The sequence below is a fragment of the Periophthalmus magnuspinnatus genome, chromosome 1, assembly GCF_009829125.3.
Source record: "Periophthalmus magnuspinnatus isolate fPerMag1 chromosome 1, fPerMag1.2.pri, whole genome shotgun sequence".
Classification (NCBI taxonomy): domain Eukaryota; kingdom Metazoa; phylum Chordata; class Actinopteri; order Gobiiformes; family Gobiidae; genus Periophthalmus; species Periophthalmus magnuspinnatus.
The window spans coordinates 15,125,898-15,139,193 of NC_047126.1; the positions used below are offsets into that span (position 1 = coordinate 15,125,898).

The following is a 13,296-nucleotide window of genomic DNA, read 5'->3' on the forward strand; positions in this document are numbered from 1 at the left end:
ATCACCCTTCCCTAACACTCCACATATGAGGCAACCAACTGCATCTAAAAGCTTGGATTGCTGGACTCTTTCACCCACAACCCAAAGCTAGTTTTAAATTGTGTGCAAAAATACAGAACGACATAACAAGCCATTAACTATATTGCTGTTCTTGTTCATATACGATCATAAAGAAATGACCAATACAACAAGTGGAGGATTTGTGCTGCTAAACAACTGCCCTCACGACATATTACATTACAAGCTAGCATTAGCCAACTATAGTCATCGTGACACACTCACCTTTGATGTTGATAAATGCGAATGGACCATAACCTGTCAAATGTGTAGTTTAGGTGTATTTTCTAGTTGGTTAATGCTAGCTTATTAAAATACAAAATGTCATCAGTGTATTTATGACATTGTTGCTAGATGTTCATGTGTCGGCATGGTAACTGTGCTTTGGTACACAAACAGCTGCATGAGAGACTTATTTAGTTTGTAGTTTTAGAGTTTTTAATGGTTAAGTTTTAATCATCCCTGAACACTTCAATACAAACATTTACCCAAACATCCTGTGCAGTTTGGACCTTTTGAATTAAGTATAAAGCACTTTGAAAATCATTTGACACCATACCATTAACAGCATTATAAACATATAATAAGGCACAACTTAAGCAAATAGTACCCCTGCATTATCCATAACTGGCATTAGTTAGAGGCTACTAAGGTTTTGAAAAACTTTTAACTTACAAAAGATCATTTTTATGAATTAAGTTATCAGAAAATATATTGTTGTATATATCACTGGAATTGTCTGCTTAATGTCAAAGGATTAAGTTTATGTTACTTATCAAGCCGTCTGCTTTGCCCAGCTTTTCTTAGTTATGAAAATATACTGACAGTTTGCCAATGCTTAGAAAGCTCTTGGACCGGTTTTCAATGTACAGTTCAGCCCTTCCTGAATGGCAGAGTGAGAAGCATACAGACCATCCATCCATCCATCCATCCATTTTCTTCCGCTTATCCGGGACCGGGTCGCGGGGGCAGCAGTCTAAGCAGGGACTCCCAGACTTCCCTCACCCCGGACACGTCCTCCAGCTCCTCCGGTGGGACCCCAAGGCGTTCCCAGGCCAGCCGAGAGACATAGTCCCTCCAGCGTGTCCTGGGTCTTCCCCGGGGCCTCCTCCCGGTGGGACATGCCCAGAACACCTCCCTAGGGAGGCGTCCAGGAGGCATCCTGAGCAGATGCCCGAGCCACCTCAGCTGGTTCCTCTCAACGTGTAGGAGCAGCGGCTCTACTCCGAGCTCCTCCCGTGTGACCGAGCTCCTCACCCTATCCCTAAGGGTGCGCCCGGCCACTCTGCGGAGGAAGCCCATTTCAGCCGCTTGTATCCGCGATCTTGTCCTTTCGGTCATTACCCAAAGCTCATGACCATAGGTGAGGGTAGGAACGTAGATTGACCGGTAAATCGAGAGCTTCGCCTTCCGGCTCAGCTCCTTCTTTACCACAACGGACCGATACAGCGACCGCATCACTGCAGACGCTGCACCGATCCGCCTGTCAATCTCACGCTCCATCCTTCCCTCACTCGTGAACAAGACCCCGAGATACTTGAACTCCTCCACTTGGGGCAGAGACTCACCACCCACCCGGAGAGAGCAAACCACCTTTTTCCGGTCGAGAACCATGGCCTCGGATTTGGAGGAGCTGATTCTCATCCCAGCCGCTTCACACTCGGCTGCAAACCGCCCCAGTGCCTGCTGCAGGTCCTGGCTCGAAGAAGCCATCAGGACAACATCATCTGCAAACAGCAGAGATGAAATCCTGTGGTTCCCAAACCAGGCCCCCTCCGGCCCCTGACTGCGCCTAGAAATTCTGTCCATAAATATAATGAACAGAACCGGTGACAAAGGGCAGCCCTGGCGGAGTCCAACATGCACTGGGAACAGGTCTGACTTACTGCCGGCAATGCGAACACAGCTCCTGCTCCGGTCATACAGGGACCGGACAGCCCTTAGCAAAGAGCCCCGGACCCCATACTCCCAGAGCACCCCCCAAAGGACACCACGAGGGACACGGTCGAATGCCTTCTCCAGATCCACAAAACACATGTGGACTGGTTGGGCATACTCCCATGAGCCCTCGAGGACCCGATGGAGAGTATAGAGCTGGTCCAGTGTTCCACGACCAGGACGAAAACCACACTGCTCCTCCTGAATCCGAGGTTCGACTATCGGTCGGATTCTCCTCTCCAGCACCCTGGAATAGACCTTACCGGGAAGGCTGAGGAGTGTGATTCCCCTGTAATTGGAACACACCCTCCGGTCCCCCTTTTTATACAGAGGGACCACCACCCCGGTCTGCCATTCCACAGGTACTGTCCCCGACCGCCACGCGATGTTGCAGAGACGTGTCAGCCAAGACAGTCCCACAACATCCAGAGACTTGAGGTACTCAGGACGGATCTCATCCACCCCCGGAGCCTTGCCACCGAGGAGCTTGCCAACCACCTCAGTGACTTCAGCCAGGGTGATGGACGAGTCCGCCTCTGGGTCCCCAGTTTCTGCTTCCTCCTCGGAAGACGTGACAGTGGGATTGAGGAGATCCTCAAAGTATTCCTTCCACCGCCCGACAACATCCCCAGTCGAGGTCAGCAGCTCTCCACCCGCACTGTAAACAGTGTTGGTGAAGCACTGCTTTCCCCTCCTGAGGCGTCGGACGGTTTGCCAGAATCTCTTTGAGGCCGTCCGATAGTCCTCCTCGATGGCCTCCCCGAACTCCTCCCAACCCCGAGTTTTTGCCTCTGTGACTGCCCGAGCCGCGGCACGCTTGGCCTGCCGGTACTCATCAGCTGCCTCAGGAGTCCCACGAGCCAACAAGGCTCGATAGGACTCCTTCTTCAGCTTGACGGCATCCCTTACTTCCGGTGTCCACCACCGGGTTCGGGGATTGCCGCCGCGACAAGCACCACAGACCTTACGACCACAGCTACGAGCAGCCGCATCAACAATAGAGGTGGAGAACATGGCCCACTCGGAGTCCATGTCTCCAACCTCCCCCGGGATCAGGGAGAAGCTCTCCCGGAGGCGGGAGTTGAAGACCCCCCTGACCGAGGGCTCCGCCAGACGTTCCCAGCAGACCCTCACAATACGCTTGGGCCTGCCAGGTCTGTCCGGCTTCCTCCTCCGCCAGCGGATCCAACTCACCACCAGGTGGTGATCAGTTGACAGCTCAGCCCCTCTCTTCACCCGAGTGTCCAAGACACGCGGTCGGAGGTCAGATGACACGACAACAAAGTCGATCATCGACCTCCGACCTAGAGTGTCCTGGTGCCATGTGCACCGATGGACACCCTTGTGCTCGAACATGGTGTTTGTTATGGACAAGCTGTGACTAGCACAGAAGTCCAATAACAAAACACCGCTCGGGTTCAGATCGGGGAGGCCGTTCCTCCCAATCACGCCCCTCCAAGTGTCACTGTCGTTACCCACATGGGCGTTGAAGTCCCCCAGGAGAACAACGGAGTCCCCGGTTGGTGCACTGTCTAGTACCCCTCCCAGGGACTCCAAGAAGGCCGGGTACTCTGCACTGCTGTTTGGCCCGTAGGCCGAAACAACAGTGAGAGACCTGTCCCCGACCCGAAGGCGCAGGGACGCGACCCTCTCGTTCACCGGAGTGAACCCCAACACGCAGTGGCTGAGCTGTGGGGCAATGAGCAAGCCCACACCAGCTCGCCGCCGCTCCCCGCGGGCAACGCCAGAGAAATGGAGAGTCCAACCCCTCTCAAGAAGATGGGTTCCACAGCCCAAGCTGTGCGTGGAGGTGAGGCCGACTATATCTAGCCGGTAACGCTCAACCTCCCGCACAAGCTCAGGCTCCTTCCCCCCCAGCGAGGTGACATTCCATGTCCCCAGAGCTAGTCTCCATGTCCGGAGATCCGGTCGTCGAGGTCCCCGCCTTCGACTGCTACCCGGATCTCTCCGCACCCGCCCCTCATGGCTCCTCCCGCAGGTGGTGGGTCCACGGGAGGACGGCCCCACGTCGTTTCTTCGGGCTGGGCCCGACCGGGCCCCGTGGGGAAAGGCCCGGCCACCAGGCGCTCGCTGCCGAGCACCCACCCCAGGCCTGGCTCCAGGGTGGGGCCCCGGTAACGCCAGTCCGGGCGACGTAAACTGCCTTGTTGTATTTTTCTTCATGAAGGGCTTCTGAACCGCTCTTAGTCAGACCCGTCTCCGAGGACCTGTTTGCCATGGGTGACCCTACCAGGGGCATGAAGCCCCCGACAACATAGCTCCCAGGATCATTCGGGTGCTCAAACCCCTCCACCACGTTAAGGTGGCGGTTCGGGGAGGGGAAGCATACAGACATTCTTCATAAAAACAGGGTCACGCTACTACTTTCCTGACTTGTGCTTTCTAATGTTGCAACGAGTCAAATATCCACCACTTCATTTTTGTCAGTATTAAACGCCTGGATTCAATTAAGGACATATTTTGGATCTCCCATCAACTTCGAGGGAGTACTAACTTAATTTTTAACATATGTGTGCTTGGGGCCATACACAATTCATCAAAGTATGGACTGGCACACGTCCAAAGAAAACAGCTAGTGAAATCATAGTATGTAAACATTGTTTTTGTGAGATAAAAAACACGGTTGTATGTACAGTGGTTATGGTCTGGTGATTTTGCTGTTGAAATTCCTCTTAGATTTTGACGAGCTGTGGGCACCTGGGAGGACAGTCACGTGCAGTGCTCCATGTGAGGTGGGTGTGTGGTTGGATGGGAACAGTCAAGGCTTTACTCAGCACTCCTCAAATTGGTCTGCTGCTGAGTCCCTCTAGCTTAACCAGTATAATGCAAACACATACTTATCTGGGCCGCTCTGGGACAGTGGCTGCGCTCTTTATCAAATTATTAATAACGCATCTCTCATTTCAGCATGACAAATAATAGCAGGGTCACGTGATGATGGTTGGTTATTTTCCATAGTCAGGCATTACTGACAGCACAAAGCATGTAAGGAGAATTTTATCTTAAAATCAACATGGTGACGTAATTTTCTCACTTAAGCGTGAATAACAAAAGTCAAACTCAATGCTACAGTAAAAGTTCAACACTCAATAGCAATTTTGATACAATAATAAAAACATTTTTAGACAATAGTACGTAATTTTCCAAGCAAAATAATTGTTTTCTTTTAATAATTGATATTATGAATATAATTCTTCTGCTAGTTCTGATCAAAGCCATTTTAAAACTATTCAGGAAAGGAGCAATTTTTTCCCCCAGTATTGCTATTTGAAATATATTTGTCTCAAACATTAGTAACAAAAACTGCCACGACAAAAGATTACAAAAGATCACTGCCTTGCCTTAATTGTAATCATTTATAAATCAGATGACAACAATAACGAACAAACATTAGATCTGACTTGCTTCTGAAAATATAATGTACAAAATAGCACTAGAGATGACAGTGATTGAGTATAATTGACTTGTAACTATGATCCACTGTTGGACTTACACAAGAGACCCAACAGATGCAAACCATTTATATGCATAGGAAAACTGTAAACACATCACTTTTATACTAAAACACTACATGGCCATAACCCCATAATGTAAGCCTGTAAAAACACCATAAAAGCATTGATTTGATGTGTATCCCTGACAGCTTATCCAAGTGGCTTTGTAACATTTGCTTTGATATCTGGACATTTCAAGTCTCTTTTCTCTTTTACAAAGGTGAAGTATGCTGACAGTAAAAGTCTTTTTACTAAAACAACCCTCCCACCATACACACACCTCCCCATGGCTGCCTCTCAGTAATTTTCCATTCAGAGACCAGCCTCTTGCACCCCTGCACTTCTGCCACAACTTTAGCCCCCCTGTTAAGACGTGGAGGTGCATCTTAGGATTCCTGGTTATCAAATGGGACCTTCAGATTTGAGCAGGCTACAGTCCAGCTAAGATAAAAAGGCAGTTACTTTGAGATTAAAATCAAGTTGTCTCCATACCTGTGTAAACAACGATCAATCATGTCAGGACAACTGTTCACCCATCCTGTGTGAAATCACTCTGTGCTGTTGACTGTCAGGAACATGTGACTCAACACTTATCAGAACAAGTTTAGTCTAAGGATAGATTTTGACTATATAGCGCAAGAAAGATTTGTTTACATAATGAGGAACTGTGACATAACTTTTGGCAATACTTCATTGCGCAAGTATAAATAGTTCTACAACTTCACGTATGCTGGCTGTCAGTGCATTTCAAATATCACCAGTAATGTAAAGAGTAATTGAAGTTGTAATATGTCACTAAACAAAATCAATGATATAGTGTAGTATTCACTCCTGTGGCCTACAAACCAATTTGGCTCAGTGCTATTTCAAGAACAGGCATGTACTTACACTTAATGTCCCTACTTGACCAAGCTCAAATAACTTCAAATCCACACACATATGTACACAAGGTGATTCTGTGTCTATAAAATGCTGCAATACACTTTTATATGATGCTACTGGATATTGTTAGGACACTCTTGCATCACTGTTAGATAAAGCATTCAGATACGTACCTAGGTTTAAATAGTGATGTGAAGTGTGTGAAGTTTCTTCTTTTTCTGAGTAGCAGAAGCAAACAGTAGATAGACAGGCTTATAAAATTTGATCCAACAGGTGTGGCGCTATAGGTACAAAATATATACCAATCAAACTAAAAGGAGTTCTCTTTTTGTGCAGAGGACCACAGAGGAGGATAGTAAAAAAGTTCAAGTTCAAAGCTCAACAGGCAGGTCCAGGAAAATGATGGTAGCCTCTAAAGTAGCCAGCCTCCCTCTCATTTTAAACCTCAGGAGGTGGGAGGGGTCACCACGACATGCAGGCCCAAGTGAAGCTGCCACTGCTGCCAGCTGATTGGTCCATACAGCAGGTTCAAGTGGCCAATTAGTGAGCAGATCAGCAGCGAAGACTCTGCCCCCCTCCTCACCCTCCATTATAGGCTCTGCTCCTCATGAGGATGAACGTGGGCTGTGGTTGGGCATCTGATAAACCTGTTTCTCTTGTATCTGCTCCTGTATAATGCCAAAAATACAGTGCCAAAAGTAATCATACTTTCAAATATTGTGTTCTTCTTTTTTAATAGCTTTGACACACCTCTTTAATCATTTGTAAAACACCTTTGTGATTTGTTAACAGGTCTGTAATATGTGTTTTCAACTTCAGTTAAAGGCCCTTTTTTCCTTCTTGTTTTTGAGCAACCCCCCCCCCCCCATATATATATATATATATATATATATATATATATATATATATATATATATATATATATATATATATATATATATATATATATATATATATATATATATATATATATATATATATATATATAATTATTTATTTATTTATTGAAACAATGTATGCATTGTTTGTTTCGTATGCATTGTTTGTTTCCAACAATATAACTATTCATTCTGATATATTGACTGACGACATTTTTACAAATAATATGAGTAATGAGTATGAGTATGATGTAATAGTTTTGTTTGTGGCACCTTAGTCAATGACATGACTGACCATTTACCTGTTTTCATAATACATGAATGTGAATACAGACAGAAACACAGGTCCAAACTAATTCATTATATGAGATTTAAAATGGATGAAAACATAATGACATTCAGAAATTACTTAAGGAGCAATGACTGGAGAGTAATTATGAAAGAGAGCAATACAAAAAAGCATACAATCCTTCCTTGGATATATGATAAAACTTGTCCACTCAAACAATGGAGTAATCAAAACAAACATTCATCGATTCCTTGGATGACCGAGGCTTTGATAAATACTTGCAGAAAAAAAGAATGCCCTATACAACCATCAACAAATTTTAACAAAAATCAGAGTATGTAAGAAAGATTATTATAATAAATTATTGCAAGACAATAAATATAATTTAAAAGGTACATGGAAGGTATTACTCAATATAATTAAAAAACAGAAAATAAACTTTAAATATCCTGAAAACATATTCCTTTATATAAAGCTGGAGAAAAGAATGTTTTCTACAATTATAGACCGGTATCCTTGCTCTTGCAGTTTTCAGAAGTTATGGAAAAAAAAAAAAAATTTATGGCAGAGCTTTAGTTATTATTATTAAAAAATAATAAATAAAAATACTTTCTGAAAGTCAGTATGGCTTCAGAGCAGGAAGATCAGCCTCCTAGACATTAACTGAGGTAGTGAAAAAGCTTAAAAATGGAAGTGGAATATATTTAAGGAACTTCTTTAATATTGATACTAGAGACCATAATACATTACATAATAAAGATAAGGCATGAGAAGTGTGGCATATAATTGAATTAAAAGAAATTTAGAGAATAGGAAATTATCCTTCAACATTACAATGTATTACCTGTAGTGTTCCACAGGGGTCGGTAGTGGGTCCAAACTTGTTCATCCTTTTTGTTAATGACATTTGTACAGTGTCCAACTTCCTAAAATGTGTAATTTTTGCTGATGACATGCATATTTTTTGTTTGGGGGATATCCTGGTCTGATTCAAGTAAGCTATCTTTAAACATAAGTGCATTATATGTATTATATTTAGGAACCAGAAAATAAATGATTGATATATTTGGAAACAGACAAGGTAAAAATTGAGACAGCCTCTGAAAATATTTTTTGGGAGTGATTCTAGGCCACACATGGAGTTGGAAGGCACATGTAAATTATCTGTGTGTTAAAATAGCCAGAAGCATTGGTGCACTAGATGCAGATTTAAATTAAATCCTAAAATGTTACATACTCTGTACTGTGCTCTTGTGTGCCCATATTTCAATGACTGTATTGAAGTGTGGGAGAAGACCCAGAAGATTACTATACACAGATTGTACGTCTTCCAAAAAAGAGCCATAAGAATTATAAATCAGGCAGGATATTGAGATAATACAAATGTTTTATTTATGGAATCACAATGTTTAAAGCTCAATGATAATGTTAAACTTAAAATAATTCAAATGATGTATAAAGTGAAAAATAATGCAATACCAAGCAATATACAAAACATTTATTGAAAAATAGAGACTGTGTTTACAATTTGAGGGGTAAATTTCGGCTACAGCCGCTTCATGCACAGACCACCCTTTAAAGCAGATGTTTAACAGTTTATGGAATAACTCTGTGGACTCAGTGATATGATTAAACAATGCAGTAATATAAAACTTAAAACTATATACAAAAGTGTTATTTGAGAAATTAAAAATAGGAGATTAAAATAGGTTTTGTTTAATAAGCATTCTGTTACATAAAAATATGTAACTTATGTGTAAATAGTTTTAAGTAAAATGTATTGACAATCAGCAAGTATTTTTTAAGGAGTGGAACTTCATTCTACAAACAGTCTCAAACATTCCTTATGTTTGAGATAAATACATTTTAAAATGTCACTAACTAAAGTGAAATACAATGGAGATGTATTTTAGTTTATAATAAACAAACTCAACTTTCCAACTGATGTTTGTCTGAATGGTCTCTCTCCTGTTTGCGGGAAAAGAGAACTGGTCTTTTGTCCATATGGTTCACACTTTCAGGGCTTTACCATAATACTCTGTCCAGAGAACGGGGTCCGGCGGCTGCAATATTTCTTGAGAAACCAGAGGCTGACAGCTTGTTCACAAAGATGAAAACATGTGTTGATGTGCAATAAATATTTGTAGACAGTACAGTCTGTTCAGTACAAAAAGTGAAATCAAAATTCCTCTTTGTCTCACTTGACCTGGCATTTCCAGGCAGTTGTACATATTTTCATACTGGTGTTAAGAACGTGTATGGTTTATGATTCAACAATTGAGCCTGTGTAAGAAAAATGCTGATTCTCTTGGTGCCAAGCAATTCAACATTAAAGATTTACAGCTCCAGCTCAAGTGTAGGTCAACATCACAGCAGGTGATTTTAAAGCACAAATGGACACAGTAGCTTAATACTACATATAGTAGAAATGGGAGATATATTTTTTTTTAAAGACATTTGTTTTGGAGAAGTAAATCTGGAATAGCAAGTTTCTGTATATAGTCTAAAAAAGCTGTTAAATCAGGCTGAGTCAATTGAATAAAAATACATTTGCATTATGATGTTTTAAGCAATGGCAAAACGTGATACATCTGCACTTTTTTGGGTAATTTGATAGTTAATTCACATTTGTACAATACTTGAAACTCAAAACCTGTAAACTTCTTGCAGATAAGTGAGAGTGCTATCACTAATTGCCATTCACTTCAAGTTCAAAGCTCAACAGGTAGGCCCAGGGAAAATGATGGTAGTCTCTAAAAAGCCAGATTCCCTCTTACTTTAAACCTCAGGAGGTGGGAGGAGTCACCATAACGTGCAAGCCCAATTTTTTCCTTGAGAAACCAGAGGCCAGCCTGGCTTTTTTGCAAAGATGAAAGTATGCATTGATGTCCAATAAATATTTGCAGACATAAAGACGTCTTTGTTCGGTACAAAAAATGAAATCAAAATTGCTCTTTGTCTCACGTGGACCTGGGATTTCCAGACAGTTGTGCATATTTTCATACTGGTGGCAAGAACGTGTATGGTTTACGATTCAGCAATTGTGCCTGTGTGAGAAAAATGCTGATTCTACTAGTGCCAGGTAGGTATGCAAGTTTTGTGATTTTATAGCACAAATGGACACATATAATAGAAGTGGCAAGGCAAGTTTATTTGTAGCACAATTCATGCACAAAGTAGTTCAAAGTGTTTTACAGAATAAGAAAGACATTACAGCAATACAAACAAATAAATAATCATCACAAAAATAACATTAAAGAGATGTCTGCAGAATAAAAACCTTTCATATGCACAGCTAAAAAGAACTGTTTTGAGCCTGGATTTAAACATTGTCAAAGTAGAGGCCTGTCTCACATCTTCAAGAAGACTGTTCCAGGTTTTAGCTGCATTAAACTGAAATGCTGATTCTCCATGTTTAGTCCTGACTCTGGGCACCAGCAGGAGGCCGGTCCCTGAAGTCCTCAGAGTGTGAGATGGACATATCAGAGATCTTTTTTGGTACTAGGTCATGTAAAGACTTGTACACAAGAAGAGCTGCTTTAAAGTCTATTCTCTGAGCCGCAGGAAGGACCAGGACTTGAGCAGCAGTGTTCTGGATGTACTGGAGCTGTCTTAACGCTCGTTTCGAGAAGCCAGTGAACAGGCCGTTACAGTAGTCTAACCTACTGGAAACAAATGCCTGGATAAGTCTCTCCAAGTCTGGTTTAGACAGTATACCTTTGATTTTTTCAGTGTTTTAGATAGTAAAAATCTGCAGATGTTATTGATTTGATGTGGCTGTTAAAGTCTGAGTAATTATTACCCATAGATTTCTAGCCTGATTTGAAGGTTTTAGAGTGACATACATCTGAGTGTGGGAGATATATTGAAACATGTTTTGGATAAATAAATCTAGAATAGCAATCATAGTCTAAAAAACTATTAAATCTGGCGGAGTAAACTGAATAAAAATCAATTTGCATTGGGATGTTTTAAACAGCGCCAAAGTGTGATGCATCTGCACTTTTTGGTGCATTTGACAGTTCATTCACATTTGTTCAATACTGGAAACTCAACCAAAACATTATCAAATCAAATCAAATCAAACTTTATTTATATAGCACTTTTTCATACAAAAAAAAAGTAACACAAAGTGCTTTACAAAGCATTAAAATCAGTCCCACCCACCAAACCCACCCAGCCACCCGACAGCCCAACAACCCAACCCCAACACATCAATAAACACAACCAAACAACCCCCCACCCCAACACACACTCCCACCCCCCACCTCAACACATGTTAAAATACCTCAGTTTCATTTAAAATATGTTTAAGTGGAACAGGCTGGATAAAGATGAACCAGATGAGAGAGCGCCACCAGAGGAACCATCTGCACCAGGAACAGGGTCACCCACAGCCACAGGACACCAGCCCAGGGCCCCGAGAAGAGATGAGGTCAAGACCAAACCTCCAGGGCCCACGAGCCAGGGCCCAGCAGCCACAGCCAACCACAGCTCCCGGTGCAGAGGGCTCCTCAGAGGAAACACTGGCAAATCTAAAATGATTAAAAATAATAAAATAAGTCAAACCTAATAAATAAGTCAATAAATAATAAAATAAATAATCAATAAATAATAAAATAATCAATAAATAATAAAATAAGTCAAAACTAAACAAGTAAATAAAACATAAGTAAAACATAAACACACTAGCCAGCCTAAATAAGACTAAATAAATAGAGAAGTAAACTAAAATGATAAATACTAATCAAAAGCTATGCTAAAAAGATGGGTCTTGAGCCTGCTTAATGGCTTAATTAATTAATTAATGGCTTACACTTGTAATGCTCTTTACAGGCTTGTCAAAGCCTCTCAAAGCACTACACTATAGTCATTATTCATTCATTTCCACACTTGGTGACAGTAAGCTACTATTGTAGCCACAGCTGCCCTAGGGCAGACTGGCACAAGCGAGGCTGCCAATCTGCGCCATCGGCCCCTCCGACCACCACCTTTCATTCGCGCACACATCACTTTCATACTAGGCAATGTGGGTGAAGTGTCTTGCCTACAGTTTTGCACATTTCTGAAGGTACACTTTACTGTCCCCATCCCCAGAGAAATTTGTCCTCTGCATTTGGCCCATCCTTCAATGCCACTGGAGCAACTTGTCAGGTGCACTGGGCGCCACAGTGCCATGCCCAGGGACCCATTGCCAGATCAATAATAATAATAATTACAATTCACTTTAAGCGTGCTCTTCCCATATCACAAAAGTTTATGAAGGTGCAGAATCAGACATATTGTGTGGATTAGACTTTCTGACAGGATAAGTCTGGGGTTATCATGACTCCTTATCTGCATTTCTATTGGTTTACAGCTTAGCTCTTCTTTGGTCTCCCTACTTCCTTGCCTTTGACCAACTGTACTATTTCATCATACTTGTTCCACAAAAACAGCACTGTTCTCTCTTGTATCTTTATGTTTCTTTTTGGCAGCAAAGTACACATGTTTTTCCTTTAGAATGGTGAAAGATGTAGATTTTAGCAGCACACTGTCCTGTATTTAACTTGTGTCCTTAAGAGTTCGCAGCAGCTGGCGTCGATCCCAGTAGTTTTGGCTGAGAGGTTTGGGTACCTCCTGGAAAATCGCCAGTTCTAACACCCAACAACTGTTGCCACTCACAGTTGTTTATAAAAGCAGCTGCGAGCAAATAGTTCATAGTGTATAATTTTAAAGATACTAATGATATAAAGCA

The 13,296-nt window shown here is 42.3% G+C and overlaps 1 protein-coding gene across 2 annotated transcripts in view; it reads right to left on the reverse strand.

Moving 5' to 3' along the window:
• The window catches only part of LOC117394029 (high affinity choline transporter 1-like), a 95,623-nt gene extending 88,799 nt beyond the window's left edge, over positions 1–6,824 (reverse strand). For both annotated transcript variants that reach the window (XM_033992044.2, XM_055224777.1), the window contains exon 1: positions 6,566–6,824. The gene's annotated coding sequence lies outside the window, so the exon portion shown is untranslated. The remainder of the gene's footprint in view (positions 1–6,565) is intronic.
• Between the last annotated feature and the right edge of the window lie 6,472 nt (positions 6,825–13,296).